The following is a 25561-nucleotide window of genomic DNA, read 5'->3' as shown; positions in this document are numbered from 1 at the left end:
TCATAAAGTCAGCTCCCACTGAAGACTAGATCCAAATAACTGTATTGCAGCCAAGCTGCAAATTGTACCAACAGCAGCTGACTTTGATTCTTGCCTTTCATGTGGTTCTACATTCATCCCTTCTTAAGGTATCCTGCATGAACAGAAAAGTACCAAATGCTGATTTGTTTGTCAAAAAAAAAAAAAATCCTGCCCTTGAAAAACTAGAACTTAGGACAAACCTGAGAAGTACTCTTATCAAAATCAAGGTGAAAATGGAAAGGACTCTCTCTTTTCTTTTTTAAGTCTACCAGTTTCTCCACCTTTCCAAAAATGACAGACACAAAAGTGGGGCCCATTTCCCATCTTTCCATCTAGAATTTCAGAGCGGCCTCTTACTGTTTTGGCCACCTTTCTCTTTCTAGAAAAATCCGTACCTCTAAGATTCAGAATATATGCTGTTTCCCTGCAGTTTTAAAGCTCAGTTTCTCATAGAAAAAGTTATTTTCTTCTCTCTTATTTCTTATTAGGATTTCCTGAACTTGGTCATCATCAGAGGATTCTCTTGAGGAACTACATTTTGAAAAATATGCATGGCCTTCAAATGTTTCAGCAAAATGTTTCAGTCTAAAATCATTTGCAAAATATTTTACTTTCACATGCAGACAACTTCAATGGCTCTCTCTCCTGATTGTTCAGAATTACTTGGCAATAAGCAGTGCAATTATTTATCAATACAACAGCTTGAGCAAAATTCAGAATTCATCCTGTCAGTTTGCAGTTGGTTCTGAACACCTAGATTTTTCTCATTTTTTGCTGTCATTTATCTTCCTCAAATCATGTTCAGAATGACCATTTTCTAACATTTCCTTGCTCCCAAAGACATTTGTGATATACTTAATACAATACTTACCACAAACAAGACACCCCTGTTTCCTTTTACTCTCTGTACAGGCAGAATGGAACCACTGTTTATGCAAAAAGGTTTCACCATTACCAGGATATTTTTATGATCCTGTACTCTAAAAGCAAAAACAAACCAAGTTAGAAATTTCAAATGGTGCTCTTTTATTCTTTCAAAGACAAATCAAATGGCTTATTACATTTGAGATCTAATACACAGTTTTATTACAAATGATGAATCTACCTAGAAAAAAGAATAGCTATCATTAAGGTTTCTCAATCTCTCATTACCTCATAGTTTCATGTTTTATGTTTATGTTGGATTTGATATCCTCTGTTGTGATGCTCTGCTGCAATATAGTACCTTATACTTAATAAAAACTATTTTCAAAAATGTAAGTATATAAGTAATTTAAGGTAAATATAAGTTCAACTCTCTATTTAAACTCAAGTCCTAATTATTGGGAAAGGTAAGAAGTTAGACATACACAGAAACACATACACAGACACAGAGAGAGAGACAGATTTTTCTTAATTAGTTTCATAGAATATTAAAAATTTCTTATATATAACTTTTGCCTTCATCTTATATATACATACAGTATATTAATATTTTATAATTTTCTTTTCTCCACATCCCAGTTTCATTCATTCCTTATACATTTTTCTTAGCTTGAGTTGATTGATTCCCCTTCAATTTTATATACAAATATTATTTTAAAGCTACATTACTTTTTTAAGATATCATCACTCATCTCTAAATCAACCCATCCATACCCTGCTTTATGATAAATAAAAATTACATTTTTCATCATTTCGAGTGACTTTCTGTCAAGTTCCACCAATCTGGGACGCTAGACTGAAACTACAGGCAAGAAAACGGAAGAGAAGACTTATTACTTCTTGTTTCTCTGCTCTCCCTGTCAGCATCACTCCAGTCTCACTCTAGCAATGGCCGTTTACCAAGCAGTGGCAGTTAGTCCTACTCTCTAATAATTTTGGTCCTCCAAGAACCAACATCACTTTGTTCCTTCACAGGTACTAGCACTTATTGGGAGATGACCCGTCTCAGAGGTCTGGACCCAAATTCTCTGGTGTCCCACCTCTAATCTCCTGAGATACCAAAAGTAGCCAAGCAGTGCCTCCTCTTCAAAGTCTGGAGCTTAGATCTGCAAAGCCTCTCCTCTAAGCTCCTATGGCATGGGCTGCAGATGCATAGCATCACCCTCTTAGAGGGAATGTCTATTCTACAGAGCATCTTCTCTAAATTTCCCTAAAACTCCCACTCCTTCCCTTGTGCCTCAAGCCTTAATGGACTAACTTCGTTCTACCTTAGTGTTCTATTTTGATCCTTCAGTTCTCTAATACCTCTTTATCCAAATTAATTACACTACATTCTTTCTGTTGCCATATTTATTATGATTTCTCTGTTCCTAACCAGACTCTGAGTCTGATACTATGTTTGTACCCAACATAGTCCCAAGAAACCAACCTCGAAAATGAGATTCATGGATGAGTCTACTTGTATCCTTGGCCTTGAACAATCTTCGGAGTTTTTCACCAATGGGAAATAAAAAACTCATTAATGCTTGGCATGCTGTATATCATGATTAATTAAATTGTCACCCGTGGGTAATTATGATAAAGTGTCTAAAGACATTTGTAAAACCAAGTGTCTGCTCTTGATGCAAATGGAGTAGAATGTTTTTCCCTTACTATACTAGAAAGCATATAAAAAGGTATAAGCTTAGGACTTTAAACCCTTAGCACAATTGAAAGACAAAGAACAAGAGATCTTCTATAAGTTCCTAAAAGAATCTCTTATTTTACTGAAAGTCACACTCAAAATGTAGTTGTGTATGTCCAGGGTAGACACTTGACCCAAGCTGGGCAATGAACCTCATGCAGGCTGGCACACATGCCTCATTCATTGCAAAAATGAGGATCTTTTTAGTTACTAATGTTCCATATTGTTTGGATTTAAGCCTAGACTTTCTGATGACCATTTTGCCACTGGATTAAATGAACCTGTTTGAAAATTAAGTCAACACAGAGGAAAAGAGAGCTAAGAGACAGAGGGAGAACCATCAATAGGGCATGGCTTCTAACTGTGTCTGAACCCCAAAACCAAATAACTTTTCAGGGATGTGAGGCAATGATTATTTTAGTTTGGGGTTTGGATATTTTTGGTCTGTTTTTTGGTTTTTGTTGTTCTTGCCATTGTCTTCATCCCACCTCATTAGATTTTCTACCACATAGAACCAGAAACTTCTGACTAATCCTGTCTTAAACATACAATATGCAGTTTCCTCTGCAGAGTTATCCTTATTCTGCCTCACACAGATGGAACGCAGCTTCCTCTCTACCTTTCTTTCCTCTCAAAAAGCCACCTTCTCCAAGAAGTCTCCTCCCACAGCTCAGCCTTTTGGTGATGACCTTTTACTCTGACTCCCCAGAGCACTAATGACCTGGGACTTGGCCCTTTAGCCTGTGTCACATGGTGCTATTGTTAACGGTAGAGGGTCGTGACTGCAAGTTGGCCAGGTTCTTGGCGTTTTGAACAAAGAATTAGACAAAACACTCAGCAAAGAAAGAATAACACAACGAAAGCAGGGATTTATTGAAAACGAAAGTACACTCCACAGTGTGGGAGCAGACCTGAGCAGCAGCTCAAGGGTCCATATACAGAATATCCTTGGGGTTCATAAACCCCCCACAAGTTTCCCACTGGCCACTTCATGCTTACGTCATGGAACTGAAGTGGTAGCCTAGGTTGCAGACAGCAAAGATTCAGAGGCTGGAGTGAAGTTACAAAGTTGCAAATGAAGAGTCAATCCACACTCAGTATGATTTGTTGCAGACAGCCCATTTCACATCTGCCAGGCAGAAAAGGTCAAAAGGAGTAGCCTCTGGTCCTTTAGTTATCTAGGCATGGAAAGTTAGGGTTTTCCTTTCCATTTAGTTCTAGGAAGTTGGTGTGAAACAGCCTTAGGTCCCCTGCCTCCAGACCCTATTTTCTTGCCTCATCTCCCCACTAAGAGATGTGATCCTGGTAAATCTTTACGGGAGGCAGAGGGACTGAAGGTCTTTCTTCTGTAACTGCTTCATGCTGACTTGGGGTGTAGCCCCTACATGTTGGAGATCACAGAACTCTCATTCCGTTCTGTCTAGTGGAGGCAGGGTACTTTTTTTATGGTCGGGGTAATGTCTTCAACTGGAACTGACTGGAACCTTTGTTACATCATCATCTGAAGCTTGATGGTCTCAAGGCTAGAGGAAATGAATTTGGTTAAAAGACTTAATGGGAAATTCAGGGGGTTGATACCTATGCTGGTAGAAATGTTTGTTATAGAGATTTGTAGGAGAAAAAACAAAACCTGGTCTGTACTAGAATCTATATATTTCCTTAAAGTTTTAGCACAAGCGACTCCATTTTGGTTTAGTTTGGTTTGGTTTGTTGGGGCCTAGTGCATGAGCTCAGTCCACAAGAACCGCCTCCCAGAATTTTATTTAAAAAAATTCTCCCTTTTTGGCCAGGTTCTTACTTAGTTGAGAGTGTGACCAAAACTGAGGGCCTTAGCACCACTCTCAGTTACCATCATTTTGGGTTTCCCGTCTCAGCACATCATTTATAGGTTACAGTGTCCTCATGGTTGCACATTTCTTTCATCTCCTGTTATTCCCTTTGAAGACAGGCCATATGACATTCTAGAGATGGCTGCATGCAAACATTTAAAACCTTTGAGAGAATATAGCACACAGGGAGGCTACTATTATGACTATTGGGAGGACAGTACCAAGAGTTTGAAGTAAACCCCTTACCCAAGGTCCCCATAAACCAAAATGAAAAAGACCCAGGTTCCTTAAGGTGGTGGCAGTCAGGCTTCTCCACATGGGAACCCCTCAGTTTCACTGGCCATGGCCAGAAACCTGTAGTTGCTTCCATGTTTAGGCTCTGCCCACCAAGGGTCCAGGGTTGGAAAGGAAAACACAGCCCCTGTAGGGAGCAGAAAGGAAAAGGAGAAAGGAGAAGAATAAATCCCAAACTTTAGGCTTATCTTTTCCTCCTGGCTGACTCGCCAAGATTATGAGCTGTTCTTCTGGAACTCAGATGCCCCTCAGAGCTGCGTAAACAGTGTTGGAACTCCCAGTGACACAGCCATTGAAATTCTCTATGTAGCTTCATCCCATGGTTTGCAAAAGTCAAGGGCTTATGTCCTCTCAGCCTCTGTCTCAATGCTCCTACACAATGTTCACAGTCATCTCCCTTTTAACTCAGAGTTGATATTATAAGGGTAAATACCAATTGAAAGTAAAAAATTAATTCTCCCTGTTGAAATCAAGGAAAAAGACTTCTTCCTCCCTTTTTTAGAGTGTTTATTTTAGAAGATTTGTACTTACAAGGTCTTTTTCTGCCTCTTTGACATGTATACAAATCCTTTTGAAAACTAGATAAGTTGCTTGCCAGCTTCATGACCCAAGAATGTCTTTTTCAAAGATGTGGAATGCATATCTTCGAGAAGTAATCATCAAGAAAGATAGTCCCCTTATCTCCCCATTTCTATGGGAAGGTAGGAATCTTAAGGGCAGGAGCTCAGTTCCAAAACTATCTTTTATCACAAAGATATGAGAAGTTCATGTTTCCTTTGGATAGCCAATAAATTAACACAGACAGTCACCCCAATTACCAAGTGAATTTATGAAGAACTATGAGTGACAAATGGTACTGTCAAGTCCTCTTTCTTGAGGATACATTATTATTTATTTTGGCAGTATGTATCTAATTGGTTGTATCTGTCTGGCTATTTAAAGGGGTGAGATATATTTCTCTCTTTGCAATATCTTAGTGGATTGCCTGGGATATGCATCATATTCTGGTTTAATGCTTATTTGATAACCTATTAAAAATCAAAATAACTTATTCAAAAATGTAACTGTATTTTATGAAAAAAATTCATCAGGCCAAGCATTTGATCATTCAGAAACTCAAGATTGTCATAGGGAGTGTGCATAGCACATGGTATAGTTCATCATTTTATTGACTTTCCAACTTCTTTTCTCTCCCCTTTCTTCCCTATCCATATTTCTCTCTTATACTTCCATAACCATTTCCACTTTATAGAAGGAACATACTTCAACATTCATGACCATTCATGACAAGCCCACAATGAATATCATACTGATGGGAGAAAGATGAAATTGTTCCTCTAAGACCTGGAACAAAAAAGAATGCCCACTTTCCCCTCTTCTATTCAACATAGTATTAGAAGTTTTAGCCAGAGCAATCAGGCAAAAGAAAGAAATACAAAGTATCCAAATTGAAAAAGAGAAAGTCAAATGGTCCCTCCTGACAGATGACATGACCTTATATCTAGAAAAATCAAAAACTTCATCAAAAAATTCCTAGATTTGATAAATAAATTCAATAAAATTGCAGGATACAAAATCAACATACAAATATCAATAGCATTTCTACATACTGATGATAAACTATTAGAGAAAGAAATTAAGAAGGCAATCTTATTTACAATAGTTACAAAATAAAATAACAAAGAATACATTTAACCTAGGCAGTGAAAGACCTCAATAAAAAAAAAAACTATAAAACACTGATGAAAGAAATTGAAGAAAACACAAACAAATGGAAAGACATCCCATGCTCATGAATTAGAAGAATTAATATTGTTAAAATGACCATACTACCCAAAGAAATCCATAAATTCAATGCAATCCCTATGAAAATACTAATGCCATTTTTCACAGAAATAGAAAAAACAATGCTAAAGTTTGTATGAAATCAAAAAAGAGCTTGAATAACCAAAGCAATCCTGGGAAAAATAAAACCAGAGGCATCGTGTTACCAGATGTCAAAACGTATTTCAAGCATAGAGTAACCATAACAGCACAATATTGTTATAAAAACAGACACATAGACTAATGGAACAGAATAGAGAACAGAGAAATAAATCCATGTATTTACAGACAGCTAATTTTCAACAAAAGTGCCAAAAATGTACATTGAAGAAAGGGTATCCTATTCAATAAATGGTGCTGGGAAAATGGGATCTCCATATGCAGATGAATGAAACTGGACCCCTGTCTCTCACCATAATCAGAGATCAACTCAAAATAAATTAAAGATTTACATGTAAGATCAAAAACTATAAAACCGCTAGAAGAAAATGTAGGGGAACATTTCAAAGTGAAACCACCATTGCAAAGATTATGACAGTGAGAGAAATCTAACACGACTGACTTCATCTTGCCTCTAGTCTCACAGGCTGGCTGTCTTTGCTCATTCCTGGGAATAGGCCGGGCTAACCATGGGAGGAATTTAGTTTATAGTTTAACTTTGAAGCAAGGATGATAATAGTTCTTCCTCAAAGCTGATCCCCTCCTTGTTCAGAGGCTGAAATCACCTTTGTAAGATTAATGAAAGGCCACAAGATTGGGATTATGGGAGGAGCCTGAATTCTACTAAAATGTAAGCATATTTTCTATAATCTCTTACTGCTCTGGAGGCATGTGACCAGACATCACGAGATTTGTGACTTCCCCAATTGTTCCTAAAAATAACATCACTATTGTAAAACCCAAGATGGTCTTTCGAGATGTTTTTCAGACTGACCTCACCTAGACTCATGACTAGTTAGCCAGTTCTGTGGCCTCCATACAACCAAAAGCAGATTCAGCACACAAGGGCTCTTTTCCATACCCCTATGATTGCATCCCAAACTAATTAGCAGCATCCACTCCCTAGTATGCTGTCCACCAAACTATCCTTGAAGAGCTCTAATCACCATGCCTTCAGGGAAATTGATTTGGGTAAAATTCTGTCTCTTACATGGCTAGCTCAGCATCAGTTAAACTCTTTATTTACTGCAATACCACGGTCTCGGTGAATTGGGTTTGTTTGTGCAGCAGGCAGGAGGAAGCCATTGACGATTACAAGGACATTGGACTGGGCAAAGATATTTTGGATAAGACCTCAAAAACACAGACAACTAAAACAAAAACAGACCAGTAGGACTATGTTAAACTTAAAAGTTTCTGCACAGCAAAGGAAACAATCAACAGAGAAAAAAAAACCTGTTGAAAGATAGGAAATATTCTCAAACTATTCATCCAACAAGGAACAAGTAGCCAAAACATACAAGGAACTCAAACAACTCAACAGCAAAAAATAAAAAAATAAAAAAATCCCATTTTAAAGTGGTCAAAGAACATGAATAAACATTTGTCAAAAGGAGACATACAAATGGCCAGAACAACAGGTATGTGGGGAAAAAAAAAAAGCTCAACATCACTAATCATCAGGGAAACGCAAATCAAAACCACAATGAGATATCATCTTACACCAGTTAGAATGGTTATTAATAAAAAGTCAAGAATAACTGATGCAGACAAGGATGAAGAGAAAATGGAACTCATACATTTTTATTAAGAATGTAAATCAATACAGCCACTCTAATTAGCAGCACTTACAAGTAGATTTTTAAAGGAAAAGAAGATGAAATTCCTGAGTTGTTTACCAAGAATTTACATTAAAATAACATAAGCTATTGATTGGCTATACATTGTTTTTTGTATCACAAATTCCAGGAACATGAAGGGAATGAGTGAGACAGCTAATGAGGAACAAAATGTCTTTAACAATTATCCACAGGCATGGATATGCGGGAGCAGGTTTGGGGAACATGACCTATGTCAGCATACTGCACATAGCTCAGACTGGTCTGAGCTATTTTTCTTTTCTAAATCCAAAGGAAAGGAAATCAAATATCAAAGGGATACCTGCATCCCTATGTTTACTGCAGCACTATTCACACTAACAAAGATACGGAATCAACCTAATTGTCCATCATGGATGAATGGATAAAGAAAATACAGCATATACACACAATGGGATACTATTTGGCCATAAAAAAGAATGAAATCTGTCACTTGCAGTAACCTAGTTGGAACTGAGAGTCATTAAGTGAAATAAGCCAGGCACAGAAAGACAAATATTGCATTGTTCTCACTTATAATTGGGAGCTAAAAAATGCTGATCTCATGGAGTTACAGAGTAGAATAATAGGTATGTTTACAAAAAGAGTCAAATTCAGTAAAACATTTGAAGAGATTTATTCTGAACCAAATATGAGTGACCATGGCCCATGACACAGCCCTCAGGAGGTCCTGAGAACATGTGCCCAAGGTGGTCGGGGTAGAGCTTGGTTTTATATATTTTAGAGGTGTGCTATATCAATTAAATACATTTAAGAAATACATTGGTTTAGTTCAGAAAGGCAGAACAACTCAAAGTGGGGGCTTCCAGGAAATAGGTAAATTTAAACTTTTCTGGTTGACAATTTGCTGAGTTTATCTGAAGACCCACGATAAATGGAAAGGAATGTTTAAGTCAAGGTAAAGGATTGTGGAGACCAAGTTTTATTGTGCAGAGGAATCTCTCAGATAGCAGCTTTCAGAAAGAGAGAGCAGGTTGTAAAATGTTTCTTATCAGACCTGAAAGGTTACCTGGCTCTTAGTCGATTATCTACTGGATCTGCAAAGAAAGGAAGGGAAACAAAGGGGAAAGGGCATTTTCTGTACAATGCGGATTTTCCCACAAGAGACTTTGCAGGGCAATTTCGAGGTATGGCAAGGAAATACATTTTGGGTTTAAATATTTTTTCCTTGTCTCATAATGTTATGCCAGAGTCAGACTGAAAAGTAAGTCATGATATACAGGGTCAAATAAAACTCATCTGATGAGAATTTATGGTTTGTAGTGCATGACTCTCTAGACCCCTTAGCTAGGAATTTGGGCAAGACAAAAATTCAGAACTTAGTCCTTAGATATCAGAGGCTGTAAAGAGTAGTGAGGGAAGGAGGATAAGGAAAGTTGGTTAATCAGTACAAATACACAATTTGATAGAAGGAATAAGTTCTAATGTTTAATACAGAGTACAGTGACTATAGTCAACAAAAATGTATTATGTATTTCAAAACAGGGAGAAGACAGGATTTGAAATGTTACCAACACATAGAAATAATAAATACCCAAGGTAATAGATACCTTAAATACTCTTACTTGATTATTACACATTCTATGCATGTAACAAAATATCACATGTACCCCATAAATATGTAGAAATATTATGTATCAATCATTTTAGTTTAAACTTTTTAAATAGGATAAAATATGTCTCTCATTTTTTCATGCTTCTCGATTTAATGAACATTTTTGTTACTTGGCCACATACCAATGAACTTACCAAAATGTTTCTTCTAAATCAATACAGTGTTCTGTGTAAGAGAAACTCTCATGGACCCAATTATCTACAGCATTGCAGTATTGTGCATATGTAATATTTTCTTAGTTATTATAGATCAGGAGAACTTTGAAACCCACAGGGTTAAGTGCAGAGGAAACTAGTTTGGTGAATAAAAAGGTCTGGGTTTGCATACTGGCTCTAATGTGTACAAAGGGCCCAGCACCTAATGCTGTAGGAGCTCTGTGCAAGCTAATCTGCTAAATCCTTCTCTCTTTGTGTTTAGCACTACTGAACTGCTTGCCCTTGCAGAGGTGTAATAACTCTTGCTGGAAAAATGGTGATGCTCCAGGAGTCACAGCAAATTTCTCCACTCTAGTTAAAAACAAAACCAGTCTCTTCTTTATGATATGACTCCAACTGGCCCCTGCGCAATGTCCTATTCTTTTAGCCCCTGTTATATCCTTCTTCCTGGCTTGGATAGTATTGATATGCTTTTTTTCAATATAAGACATATTTGGCCTTTGCTAACAGCTATGATTCATAGATCTCAGTGAGGGCATAAAATGAAAAAAGTATGATAATTTTGAAGGAAAAAAATAGAAACAGTAACTGAGAGAACAACTTGGTGGAAAAAGTAGCTTTTTAAATTTAAAAAAAAAAAAAACCATAAGGATTCCCTCAAGTATTACTAACCTAGCCCAGCTTCTATAAGAGGATTGCGATGCCAGTCTCTACAGGGGTAGCCAGTCTCTGATTTTGTTCCAAGGCATGGAAGCCAGATTTAGTGTTGCTCCAAAATCTAAATCATCAGTATATAGTCATCATCTCTATTTATCTAACAAAAATGGTAAAAGCAACTCTCAGAAGCAATGCCAAAGGCTAAGGGAGTGAAACAAAACTATAAATGTGGAACTGATAAGACCACCTGTGTTGGTTCGGCACACTACAGCCAAATGCTAATTTTCTTTCACTTCCATGAAAAGGGAAATGTCAATAATGTATAATTACAAACCCTAGCTGAGGCTTGGTGTTCCAAAACAAAGTGTGAATCTCAAAAATCTGAGAGAGGTCTCAGTTAATCTAGAAAGTTTATTATGCCAAGGTTGAGAACGCACGCATGACACAGCCTCAGGAAGTCCTGATGACAGGTGCCCAAGGTGGTCGGGGCACAGCTTGGTTTTACACATTTTAGGGAGACATAAGACATCAATCAATATGTAAGAAGTACATTAGTTCCGTCCAGAAAGGCGGAGACAGCTCAAAGCAAGCACCCCCCACTGGGGGCTTTCAGGCTACAGGTAGGTGAGAGACCGATGCTTGCATTCTTTTGAGCTTCTGATAATTCTTTCCAAAGGAGGCAATCAGAATATGCATCTATCTCTGTGAGCAGAAGGGATGACTTGAATAGGAGGCAGGCTTGCCCTGAGCAGTTCCCAGCTTGAAGAGATACCAGATATTTTTCCTTCACAAAAGAAAGAAGGGAATAAAGGAAACTTTGAAAGCATACAACTACTTTTGAGTAAACATATTTGAAGCAATACAAAGAATTTGAACATTCTTTGAAATATTAAAAACCCAAATTAAATTTTTTATGAGTGAGCAATGTGTACATAGTCATTAAATGGCCCTACTAAACTAAATTTTTTATACAGCAATATTGGGATAATAGTATTGAAAAAAGTGCAAAATCTTCATTTATCATAGGAAATTAACAGATAACGTCTAAACCTGATATACCACGATAGTCAAACGATGGCATTGTAAACATGTAATTTAGAAATAGGTACATAAATAACAAAATAGCCTAGGAAATTAAAAAATTCATTTTCTCTGGAAAGCACAACTTGAAAGTAAGAAGTAGTAGATACAAGTTTCTATACTTTCAAAAATTCTAATGGGAAAATGAGAGGTACAAAGTTTATGATCATAGAAATCTCTCCCAAAATAAATGAGCCCTAGTTTACTACTGGATCAAATTATCTCTTCCAGCTGATTGCTCTACTTAAGGGTTTGAAAGGTATATAACATATTTGAAAATATTGTAAGATAGAAAACAGCCAGTTTTGATGATACTTGTCACCAGACAGCTTAATTTTTGGGGTTGCCCAGGAAAAGGCATTACAGGGAGGAAATCCTGCTGGAATCCTTACCGGTGCCAATTCAGACTAAAAGTGGAGACAGTTCAGACAAACATGGTAAAGAATGTTCCTTTAGTTAAATAATACTAACAAGGTTTATCTATGGCCCTTTCTATTACATTTTGACTGTTTGCCTTTTACCCCCGGGTCCACCACTCCAGGAAGCAGATGTTGTCTGCTAGATGCTCCAGAGACAACCTTACAGCTGTATGTCCTCTTTTCCTGCCCACCAAAAAAATTATTCTCTTTGATGACTTTTGTGATCCTTGATTGAATATTCCTAGAGACAAGGAACTCACTACTATTCAAATCTTCCTATCCCATTTGTGGCCATATCTAATGATTAGAAAGTAATTATTTACACTAAATCAAGAGCTATCTCCATCAGCTTTAATATGGACTTCCAATATATCACAAAAGAAGCACAAAAATAGGCCAAAGAACATAATGGAGTGCAGAAACTGACTCATACATATATTGTCCCCTGATTTATGATGGAGGTGACAGTGCAGTGCCATAGGGAAAAGACAGTCTTGCCAATAAATGGTGAGCTGGGTATCCATTTGGAAAATAATGAATTTTACTCCTTCTCACAGCTTACACAGAAATTAATTACAACCAGATTGCAATTTTAAATATGAAATATAAAACAGTAAAGTTTTTAAAACATATAATAACCTGATGACTTTTAATTAAGCAAAGATAACTCAAATAGGATATGAGAAGCACTAAGGCTGGGTGCGTTGGCTCACACCTATAATCCCAGTACTTTGGGAGGCTGAGGTGGGCAGATGACCTGAGGTCAGGAGTTCGAGACCATCCTGACCAACATGGTGAAACCCCATGTCTACTAAAAATACAAAATTAGCCGGGTATGGTGGCATGCACTTGTAATCTCAGCTACTTGGGAGGCTGAGGCAGGAGAATCACTTGAACCCGGAGGTGGAGGTTGCAGTAAGCTGAGATCACACCATTGCGCTCCAGCCTGGGCAACAAGAGTGAAACTCCATCTCAAAAAACAAAAACAAAAACAAATAAAAAAATAAAAGAAGCACTAACACAAAAGAAAAACTGTATGCTTTTAAAGCCTCAAAATTAAAAAGTATTATTTATCAAAATAAATCATATAGTGAAAAGGCAAACCACAAAGTAGCAGAGTATATTATTTGCAATACTTATATCTAACAAAGTAATCATATGTAGCATATGTGAAAGGTAAAAAACCCTACAAATTGGTAAGATAAGCCTATAACCAAATAATTTTTTAAAAAATAAAAGACTTGGATAGAAACTCATAAGATATCCAAATGGTGAATAAACATCATTAGTCATCTGGGAATTGCAAATTAAAATTTCAACCTCAGTAAAATATTACTATGTACCTATTAGAATATCTAAAATTTGTAAAAACAACTCAGAAAATAAGAGTTGGCAAGTAATTGGAACAATGAAAACTTTAAACAAGAACATAAATTTTTACAACTCTATTAGAAAAGCTACTTGCAAGTACAAAGCTGAACATATGTGTACACTAACATCCATAAATTCCATGCTAACCTTTATACCCAATAGAAATGTATACATATGTTCACAAAAGACATGAATGGAAATATTCAGAGCATACTCAGAGAATGTTCAGATTATTCATAGTTGCCCAAACTAGAAGCAATTGAAAAGTATGCATTAGAATGTTGTACATCAATGAGAATAAAAGAACCACAACTGCATATAACTACATGGAATAATCTCATAAACCCAAAGTCAAGTGAAAGAAACCAGCCATAAAATAGCAGATGCTGTATGATTTCAATCATATGAAATTCAAGAACAGGCCAAATCGATCTATGTTGCCAGAAGTTACAATAGCACTTACCCTCTCCATATGCAAATTACTAAAAAGAGGCTGTATTAGGGACAGAACTAATATGGTATATATTTTTATATATATATATATAAAGGGGAGTTTATTAAGTATTAACTTTATATATGTATATAATATTTATTTATATATACAGTATTAACTTACATGATCACAAGGTCCCACAATAGGCTGTCTGCAAGCCTGAGGAGCAAGAAGAGCCAGTCCGAGTCTCAAAACTGAAGAACTTGGAGTCCAATGTTTGATGGCAGGAAGCATCCAGCATGGGGAGAAAGATGTATGCTGGGAGGTTAGGCCAGTCTTGCCTTTTCACATTTTTCTGCCTGCTTTATATTTGTTGGCAGCTGATTAGATGGTGCCCACCAGATTAAGGGTGGTTCTGCCTCCCCCAGTCCACTGACTCAAATGTTAATCTCCTTTGGCAATACCCCACAGACACACCCAGAATCAATACTTTGCATCCTTCAATCCAATCAAGTTGACACTCAGTATTAACCATCACAAGTCCACCCCTTGTCAACTTGAACCCATACACATCTCCTGAGATCATACATAATCTTCAAATAAAGACAATAATAAGGTCATAATTATGCCTAATGCAAGTATCCTTCCTATAACCAGAAACACACCAATCCTCAACCAAAACACTATTACATAAAGTTAACAATACTTCACTGCTGATATGAAGTCAATAAATCTTATGCCACATGAAAAAGGAAAAAGAAATAAAATGAAGATATTTTCTTAGTACAAGTGTATACATGCACAAACATGTTTTTAACAAAAGGAGGAGGAAATACTCATGACAGTTACAGTCCTCATTTCTGTAGCTGGTCACGTGGTCATAGCTGGTATTGATGACTACCTTCTTCTACTACCCATTCTGTATTCCTTTTGCCTTCAGCAAGCACCTCAGCAGGTTGTGGGTGTTTTTTTTTCCTGGTGGAGTGACCCAAACCTTCATTCCTGAGGGGTCTGGACCATTTGTAGTCCAGCCTGAATTGGGCTGCTGTAGTTTCCCATTGACCTTAATCACACGGCTTGGTAATACTAAGAGACACCCTAATGCATCTCCTGTATTCCATGCATACTCTTCCTTACCACCCTTATGGGGTAGTAGACTGATTTCATCTTGATAGTCGAGGTCAATCACCCCAGCCAATACTGTAACTCCCTTCTTAGTCTTTTGACTTAAAGGAAGGAGGAGCCCAAAGTGTCCAGGAGGCAATCTTAACTTCCAGTTTAATGGAATCATTGTTGTGTCTCCTGGTGGCAGCATTCCTCCCTCTGGAACAAAGATCTCTAGGCCAGCAGAACAGAATGTCACGGGAACAGGAAGCAAAAATTTTGCTAGTGGATCATTAGGGGTGATGATGAGTGGTGCCAATTCCACTTCCACCCCTTGATTCCTGGACCCATGAATCCTGGCTATGGGAGAAACAGAAGCATATATTGGACACTGGTTCAGAGCATACATGGCCTTCTGGAGAACTTTGCCCCAGCCCTGCAAAGTACTGTCACGTAGTTGGCATTGTAATTGTGACTTCAAAAGGCCATTCCACTGCTCTATCAATCCAGCTGCTTCAGGATGACGGTGAACATGGTAAGACCAGTGAATTCCATGAGCATGAGCCCACTGCTGCACTTCTTTAGCTGTAAAGTGAGTGCCTTGGTCAGAGGCAATGCTGCATAGAATACCATGATGGTGGATAAGGCATTCCGTGAGTCCATGGATGGTAGTCCTGGCAGAAGCATTGTGTACAGGATAGGCAAGCCCATATCTGGAGTAAGTGTCTATTCCAGTAAGGACAAACCTCTACCCTTTCCTTGATGGAAGAGGTCCAAGGTAATCAACCTGCCACCAGGTAGCTGGCTGATCACCCTGAGGAATGGTGCCATATGGCCATAGCCAGGTCAGCCTTGGTGAGTGGAAGTCCATGTTGCTGAGCCCATGCATAACCTCCATCCCTGCCACCATGGCCACTTTGTTCATGGGGCCATTGGGCAATGACAGAGGTGGCCGGAGGAATGAGGCTAAGTGGTGTCCACAGAAGTAGTCATCCTATCCACTTGATTATCAAAATCCTCCTCTACTGGTCTCCTGTTAGTGAGCACTGACATGAGATACAAATATCTTCACAGTTTTTGACCACTCAGAGAGGTCTTCCCCAAATTTCTCTGTCACCTATTTTCCAATCATGCTTCTTCCAAGTCCCTGACCATCCAGCCAAACCATTGGCTACAGCCCACGAAACAGTGTATAATCACACATCTGGTCATTTCTCCTTCCATGCAAAGTGCACAACCAGCTGCACTACTAGAAGTTCTGCCCACTTGGAAGACTTCCCTTCACTGCTGTCCTTCAGGGATGTCCTGGAAAGGAGCTGTAGTGCTGCAGCTGTCCACTTTCGGGTGGTGCCTGCATATCATGCAGAATCATCTGTGAACCAGGCCCTAGTCTTTTCTTCCTCTGTCAACTAATCATAGGAGACTTCCCATGAGGCCATCAGTGCAGGCTGGAGAAGAGAAGGCAGGGTGGAAGGAGTGGAGACCATGGGCATTTGAGCCACTTCCTCATGTAACTTACTTGTGCCTTCAGGACCTGCTCAAGCCCAATCACTTATATACTACTTCCATTTGATGATGGAATATTGCTGAGCATGGCCCACTTTATGGCTAGATGGGTCAGAAAGCACCCAGTTCATGACGGGCAGTTCAGGTCACATGGTGACTTGATGACCCACAGTCAAACGTTCAGTTTCCACCAAAGCCCAGTAACAGGCCAAGAGCTGTCTCTCAAAAGGAGAGTAGTTATCTGCAGAAGATGGTGGGGCCTTGCTCCAAAACCCCAGAGGTCTCTACCTCTGGAATTTTGAACACAAAATATGTGCAAGAATAAAAATTTGCGTATCAAGTGAGAGCACCATGTGTAACCTATTTGTATGCCTTTCACATTCCTGAGAATGGTACCTTCTTTGTGGTAGGTGCTCAGTCAATGTCTATTGCAAATAAGAACTTACACTGCTAAGTCATTTCAATGGGAGGTGAAGAGAGGTACATGCTGCATTCCATCTAGCTGATGAATTTTCAGGTAGATTTGTGTTTTTCTCCACAGAATCTGTGTAATTCTAATTGAAATTTTTTCTTAACCCAAAGCTTGAGGCAAAGCATGAATAAAGCATGTGGGCCTTGGGATTAAAACTTCAGCCTGTTACTTACTGGATGTGGGGCCACTGGCAAGTTTTGCACCTCCTGAGCCTCAATATCCTCACCTGTAAAGCAAAGAGTCTCTGTATGCAGGCATTCATTCAATCAACTTTTACTGAATCCTATTCTATGTCAGATTTTAGCTCACACGATCCTCACACCACTCCTATCAGTTTGGCATCTATTTACTCCCAGGTAGCACCGTCAATGAATGACACATCTACTCTTTAACTAACAAAGCATACGAAGTCATCTGCACAACATTCATCGTCTAACTGCTATCTCACACAATCCTCTTCTCTAACAAGCCATCCCTGACCCCTCTAGCAGAGGTAACAGCCTTTCTCTCATGCTCTCCTGCTGTGTCCTCTGTTTCTCTCTTATAGCATCTATCTCATTGCTACAGATGTTCATTTTCTGTTTCTTTCCACTGAGAATGAGTGACTTGCAGACAAGATATGACTTATCCTTGAATTGCCAGTACCAATATTATAAGTTCTTAATCAAGTCATATTAAGTGAATAAACTGGTAAATGCAAACCTAGGTAAGTGCAAATAAATAGGTAAATGCGTATGAATGAATGCACACTTTTTGTTTCATAGATTTGATTTTCTTTCAAGCAGGGTATCATCAGCATGAAGGCACAGCAGATGTGGCAGACATGGCCTGTTGTCAACTTAATATCTATTTTTCCTATCTTCCCGACTAAGAGGACTCTACTTTCTTTACAGGCAGAGTAAATAAAAGGTTCCTATCCTACAGGAAAACACTGGTTATTCTCTGGCCATAGTAATCCCCAGACCCGGTTTCAAATCCATACTGATTGATTAGTGACAGTTCACTCCAGTGAACAACACACTGCTGAAAGTCCGACAACAAGCATGGTGTCAAGTGATCAGCCATCCAAGAAAAAGGTTATCCATTCTCTGAACACTCCTGCTTCTAAAATTCTGCCAGCCCCCGAATTCTCACTTCCCAAAACCTTGTATATAATCACCTCATTCCTGCGTTCAGAGAAACTGTATAATAGATACCCAAATGAAAACTACATTCCCCAGTATCTTTTGCTGCAAAAACACCATGTGACACAGGGTTGACTAATGAAATAAGGGAGGTGTACTGGGGATTTCTGTGAAAATTTCACTTTCCTAATCTTGTCATACTCCACGTCCTTGTTGCCTTCTTTCTCTTGGAAGTCTCCCCTGAAGCTAAAGAAACAATGGCTCTGTAAACTGAAATTTGCAGATATATGCCAGGATGGATAGTATGGTAAAGTAGAAGGAACTTATTTCCCTCTGGAACAATCCTGGATTACCTACTCCTAGCCTTTTTTCACTTACTGGGCATATTCAAAGGAACCCTTGCAACCCGTTACTGTCCTGAAAGCCACCTCTCACCAGTCCTGCTTTGACATCTGTTCTGGGGGAGCAGTGTGCCTATTCTGAGCAAGAATCAAGGCAGGGGTGGACTAACCAACTCATCTCCACGGTGCTCAGAGCCCAGAGCATGTGCAGGCCATGCTTTTGAGAATCTAGGAATGAGTGACAGTTCTTCCTGCACATCACTTGGCAAAAGACAGACAACATCTGTGCATGACATAGTGTATCAGGCCATTCTTGCATTGCTATAAAGAAATACCTGAGGCTGGGTTAAAAAAGAAAAGAGGTTTAAGTCACTCACTGTTCTGCAGGCTGTACTGGAAACATGGTGCTAGCATCTGTTTGGCTTCTGGGGGGCTTCAGGAAGCTTCCGATCATGGCAGAAGATGAAGGCAGAGCAGGTGTCTCACATGGCAGGAGCAGGAGCAAGAGAGAGAGAGTTGGGGGGAGGTGAGGTGCCATACACTTACAAACAACCAGCTCTTACGTGAACTCACTAGGATAGCACTAAGCCATGAGAGATCCACCCACATGACCCAGTCACCTCCCACCAGGCCCTGCCTCCAACACTAGGGATTACATTTCAAAATGAAATTTGAGGGGACAAATAACCAAACCACAGCACACAGCCAGAAGTGGGTATTGGTGGGATTAAGTTTCCTAGGTGGTCCTTGTAAGCAAACTAACCTTCCTTCTCTTTTTCATAACGTGTTGTCTCTTTCTGGAAAGCCCACACTTTTAATCCTATGACTTATTAGGCTTCAACCACTCAATTGTGGGGGTATGAAGAAAAAAAGTGCAAACAAGATGTGAGCTGGAACCTCAGCTTTCAAGATCTTAGCAAAATGGTTTGTGACATAGCATGCTTTCCTCAACACACCACACACACACACACACACAGAGACACACAAACATCTGTAACTCCATGGCTTGTGGGAGTCCACAGCCCTCCTCAGTATTTCTAAGAATAACCAGGCAGTCGCTGTTCTTGTGGCCTCCCCTGCCTTTTGGGCTCCAGATTCCTCATTCAGGGTCTCTATTATTCTCCACATTGACCTAGACTTGAAATCCAGTCCTTTCATTGATTTCTCATCAACCTCCCACCTGCCCTCCCAACTCATATGAAACATGTGTGACTTCACAGAGAGGGTGTCACTTCACACACCACAGAGCCAACGAAGTGGCCAATTTCTCCTTTCCAAAGAACTTTTTTGCAATCTCATCATTCAGGACCCAGCCCCAAATCCACTCTCCAGCTCATCTCCCCCATTTCTTCTCCTGTTAGCCTTCTCCCTCCTAGAGCCGCTGAATTCTCTCCATGTCCCTGCAGAGGCATTTGTGCCTTTTTTCTGAAGTCCTTGGGTCCCACCCACTGCATCAAACACTTGATTTTCCACATAAGTATATCTCTCCCTAAATGGAATCCTAGTGCCCATTATTAGAACAATAACATGTTCCCAAGTTTTTACACCAGCACTGCTGAGAGAAGGTCAGCAGCTGTCTCACAATCCCTGTGATAATTCCAAACTGGATTTTCCACATTTCCTTCTCCCTGATTGAAGGAAGGACTCACCACAGTGGAGGCACAGCACGTCCCCAGTTGTGCTATTGCCTGGTCACACAGCAGCAGGGACCTGGTCTTCTCTGTGTCATTAGCCACAGATGAATCACAACTTCAGAGTCACATAAATCAATGTCAGCAACTCTCGTCTATTCGAAGAGCCACCAGTACCATTTGTAGTAAATGGCCACACCCTGCTATAATTGGCCGCTTTTTTCAAACACTGAGAGACAGTAGGGAAGTGTAAAAACAGGCCACGCACAGTGGGAGTAGCACAAAGCAGAGATTTCCTGGAGCAGACACAAATAAGGGGAAAGTGATATTCATACCATGGAAATCCAATGATTGGGCCGCTCAAATAGCTAAACCTGACACAAATTTTGAAGTCAAACAGATCCGAGTTCAATTTCCAATTATTCACTTATTAGCTAAGCATCCTTAAATAAATGGCTTAATTCTCCCTTCTTATTCATATACTCAAGCTAATGTTTCTCTTCCCATGGGTCTGAAAGGGGAAAATGCATTAAGTGTTCAATAAATGGTAGTTTTCACAAAGACAAGTCACATGGAAAATGAGCCAATGCATAAGTTGAACCTTTTGAACAGCATTCCCCTCACACATACTCACTTGCAAGCAAAGCAATTTTTTTATTATTATTATTATTATTATTATTATTATTATTTCATGAAACAGAGTCTCACTCTGTCACCCAGGCTGGAGTGCAGTGGCTCGATCTCGGCTCACTGAAACCCCCACCTCCCAGGTTCAAGCGATTCCCTTGCCTCAGCTTCCCGAGTAGCTGGGATTACAGGCACCCACCACAACACCCAGCTAATTTTTGTATTTTTAGTAGAAGCAGGGTTTCACCATTTTGGCCAGGCTGGTCTCAAACTCCTGATCTCAGGTGATTTGCCCACCTCGGCCTCCCAAAGTGCTGGGATTTCAGGCCTGAGCCACCATGCCCGGCTGCAAAGCAATTTTAAATCCAGCCCCCAAAAACTGATCATTTGATTAAACCGAATCTTTTTCTTGATTTCTTCTTTGAAACACTTTCAAAACAAAATACAAGAGCAAATGTTAAATTCATATCCTATTAGATGTGGCCAATGACATTTCTTTCTTTTCTATTCTGTTTGGAAAGAGCATCCTCTGCTTTCTGGACTCTCTGCCAATGTCATACAGCTGATTCCAGAGTCCAAGTTCTTAATGGTGACTAAAATTCAGGCTTCAGTGGCTTCAGTGGTGCAATCAGTTCGCATGTGGTACTTACAAACTTCAGACCTCGCTGGCCTTTTTTTTTTTTTTTTTTTTTTTTTGAGACAGAATCTCACTCTGTTGCCAAGACTGGAGTGCAGTGGCACGATCTTGGCTCACTGCAACCTCCACCTCCCAGGTTCAAATGATTCTCCTGCCTCAACCTCCTGAGTAGCTGGCATTACAGGTGCCCACCACCACGTCCAGTTAATTTTTGTATTTTTAGTAGAGACAGGGTTCACCATGTTGGTCAGGCTGGTCTTGAACTCCTGACCTCGTGATCTGCTTGCCTTGGCCTCCCAAAGTGCTGGGATTACAGGCGTGAGCCACCACGCCCAGCCTTCTCTGGCCTTTTCAAGCAACAATTATTGAATAAAAGAGATCCCCAGTAAAGAGAGTGAAAGATATCATAGCCTAGGCAATTAATAATGGGCAGAGCAGCTCTTTGTGATTCAAGATTGAATTTAATGTTCAAATAAGGTCTAGTGTGTTTGCCACATAGTACTGATACCTCCATGAATTTCCATCAATGTGAGAAACAGAAGTAGAGTTTCAAACTCAAAGCTAGGGAAAATAGTAGGTGTCTAATAAACACATGCTGATTGATTCCTTGATTGATTGGATCTGTATCCATCGCTGTCTTCACTAATGAGGATGCTGACATGTAACAGCGTAGCTGTCCACTTGAGAATAAAGACCATTCTTCTCTACTGTAAAAACAGAAGCTTTTAAATCTGTAATTACAACACCAGAGGTTCGCTAGAATCTCCCCCTCAGCCTCTAGAGCACTGTGAGTTGCAGAGAGTGTCTAAAGTCGGGAACAATACACCTTACTACCCATCTGCAACCTAGATGGTAGTTTGCCATACACACGTGTTGCTGGGAAACAACCACACGTTTCTGAATAGCTTTATTATTAGAAGGATTCAGGGAAGAAACAAACAAACAAGAACCTTTGCCACCATTGTTAACCCATGAACAAAAGGCAATATGTTGTTCTCTGTTGTGACCACTTCATGCACCCTACATTCCCCACCCCACAAGGCCTGATCTTCAGCTTATTTGGATGAATACATCTTCTTATCGGGTTCATTTGGGGCATACAGGTTGCAGGTGAGTGTGATTACCATTTTCCTATTGTTATAAGACTGCTGCCCTAATGAGATAATATATGTATTAGAACAAACCATAAAAAGTAGATTGCATGCAGATTTCTCTACTCAAAGTGTCAGCTTTAATTGAGAAATAAATTAAATGACCCACCTGCCTCCCATCATCCATTTCTTTATTTTCTTGTAGAACCATGGTATTCAAGGACAGTCAGCACTACTTCTAATGACTCACTAACAGAACTCCATATAGAAATTGATTGGCCTTGTAATACAATTTTGCCAACACTTAACATCCTGTGGCTCTCCCCACATATTCAAATCAACTGACTATAATGAACTATTTCTACTTGTTAACATTTTTCTTCCATCATGTCAATATTAATAAGACTTTCTCTTTATTAGGGTCCTACAAGCAATGATGGAAGTAAGACATTCTATAACAAGGAAAAAAATTATCTAATCTATGGTCCAAGTGGAAGTTCCTAGATGTGTGTGAGTAAGGGAGGAGGAATTATTTCATGTAGCTTGTATCACAAGATTAGTTCTCCCTGCTAATATTACGTAGAGGTGAAGGCTGAGTAACCCACAGACATTGGTTTCACCATTTAAACATAATTATATCAATTTATTTTTCACCAAAACATGTTAAAATAATCCAAAAGTGACATAGCATATGTCACTACAGGGAAAAGCCACAATAATTTCATTTATGTTTCTCAAATATTTAATTGTATGTCTTCCTTGCTCTGGAGGTTTCAGTTTTCTTTCTTTTTCTTCTTTCTTTATTTTGTTTTCTTAACTTCCTAGCTTATGAGGCAAAAATATGTGTAAAAATATTTGAGAGCAGGCAGGGACTATGATTTTTTATTTAAATATCTTTACTGACAAAATTTAACTTTTTAGATGTATACAAGTAATTTACCGTCACTGTAAAAACGTAGAAAATAGAATGTAAAATAGGCAAAAAGAAAATAAAATATCTGCACTCTCTCCACCCAAAAATAATTCCTGCTAATACTCTCTTCTGTATAATTCCAGATTTCTTTTCAAAACAAAATGATATCATACTATTTTTTTTATTAGTTTTGTTTTTAAGGTATTATATAGCCATTTTACTTTAAGTTTTTTATCGTGACATCATTGTAGATTTTCATGCAGTTGTACAAAGTAATACAGAGTGACACAGTACCATTGGTCCTTTATTCATGTGCCTCCAATAGTAACATCTGGCAAAACTATAGTCCAGTACCACAACCAGGATATTCACATTGATACAATGAAGATACACAACATTTCCATCACCACAAGGATTCCTTTCATAGCAACATGGACTTCCTCCTGCTTCCTTCCCACTCCCCTTTACCTCTGGAAATCCTTAATCTATTCTCCATTTCTATAATAATATTCTATAAGTGGAATCTTTCAGCTTTGAGATTAGCATTTTTCACTCAGCATAATTTGGCAATAATTCATCCAAGTTGTTGCATGTATTGACATTTTATTTAATGTTTATTTCTTTTCATTGCAGAGTAATAATCCCCTGTATGGATGTACCACAGCAGTTTTATCCAGTCACCTATTGAAGGATAGCTCAGTAATTTACAGTTTGGGGGCCATAATGAATAAAACCATTATGAACATTTAGGTACAGGTTTTTGTGTGAACATAAGTTTTCATTTCTCCAGTATAAATGCCCAGAAGTACAAATCCAGGGTCATATGGTAAGTGCAAATCTAATTGTGTAAGAAACTGTTTTCCAGAGTGGTTGTACCGTTTTTAAGTTCCTACCAGCAACGTGTTGAATGATCCAATTTCTTTATGTCCTCTCCATTATTTGCTGTCACTATTTTTTTAAACCATTCTGAAGGGTGTGCAGTAGTATCTCATTTACAGTTTGAACGTGTGTTTTCTTAAGGACTAATTATGTTGAACATCTTTTATCATCTTATATCCACTTTGGTGAAATATTTTTATCTGATAATGTAACCATTCCTGCTCTCTTTTGATTACTGTTTGCATAATATCTCTTTTTTATCATTTCCTTTCATCCCAGCTATAATATTACCTTTAAAGTGAATTTCTTATAGGCAACATATAGTTGGGTTAAATTTTTAACCCATTCTGCCAATTTCTATTTTTTAATTGGTACATTTAAACAATTCACATTTAATGCAATAATTGACATGTTAAGGTTTAAGTTAGTCATTTTATATTTGTTAGTGTTGTTCTGTTTATTCTGTTTTTCTGGGGTTTTTTTCTGCCTTCTTGTAGGGTACTTGAACGTTTTTTAGAATTCCATTTTGACTTATCTATAATGTTTTTAGTGTACCTCTTTGTATAGCTTTTATAGTGTGTGCTTCAGATATTACATTATATATTCAGATATCACATCACATATATATGATTTGATAAGATGTCAAAGATGTTGCTAAGGATTATAGAGGGATCAATATTTTTCCCCAACAAGTACTCCCTCCTCTCTCTTTCCACTTTCTATGTTTGCCCCAATTTCACACACAGTCCTTCATTGCTAGGGTTTGTCCTTAAGCATTCTGTTCACATAGATGACCCAGGCAAAGGTGGTGCAATAATTAATAAGGCTTTATCATTTACATCTTCTTTTTTTCTAGATGACAGCACAGGCAGTTCAATAGTATTTCTTTTGTGTTTTACTTTATTTTATCATTTGGAAAAATATAAATAAAAACTTACATACAAAGAGCTTATTTTCCCTGCCAAGATTCTGAGGAGAGAAAGTCATACTATTAAAGATGTAGACATCTTATTCAGCTCATCATTTTTTCTCTTTTTTAAAGCACCCTTACCAATAAATAAAAATCCATACGGATACATATATATGTATCACATCACATATATACGATGTGAT

The sequence above is a fragment of the Papio anubis genome, chromosome 11 (genome assembly GCF_008728515.1).
Source record: "Papio anubis isolate 15944 chromosome 11, Panubis1.0, whole genome shotgun sequence".
Classification (NCBI taxonomy): domain Eukaryota; kingdom Metazoa; phylum Chordata; class Mammalia; order Primates; family Cercopithecidae; genus Papio; species Papio anubis.
Note: the sequence above shows the minus strand (reverse complement) of the source record.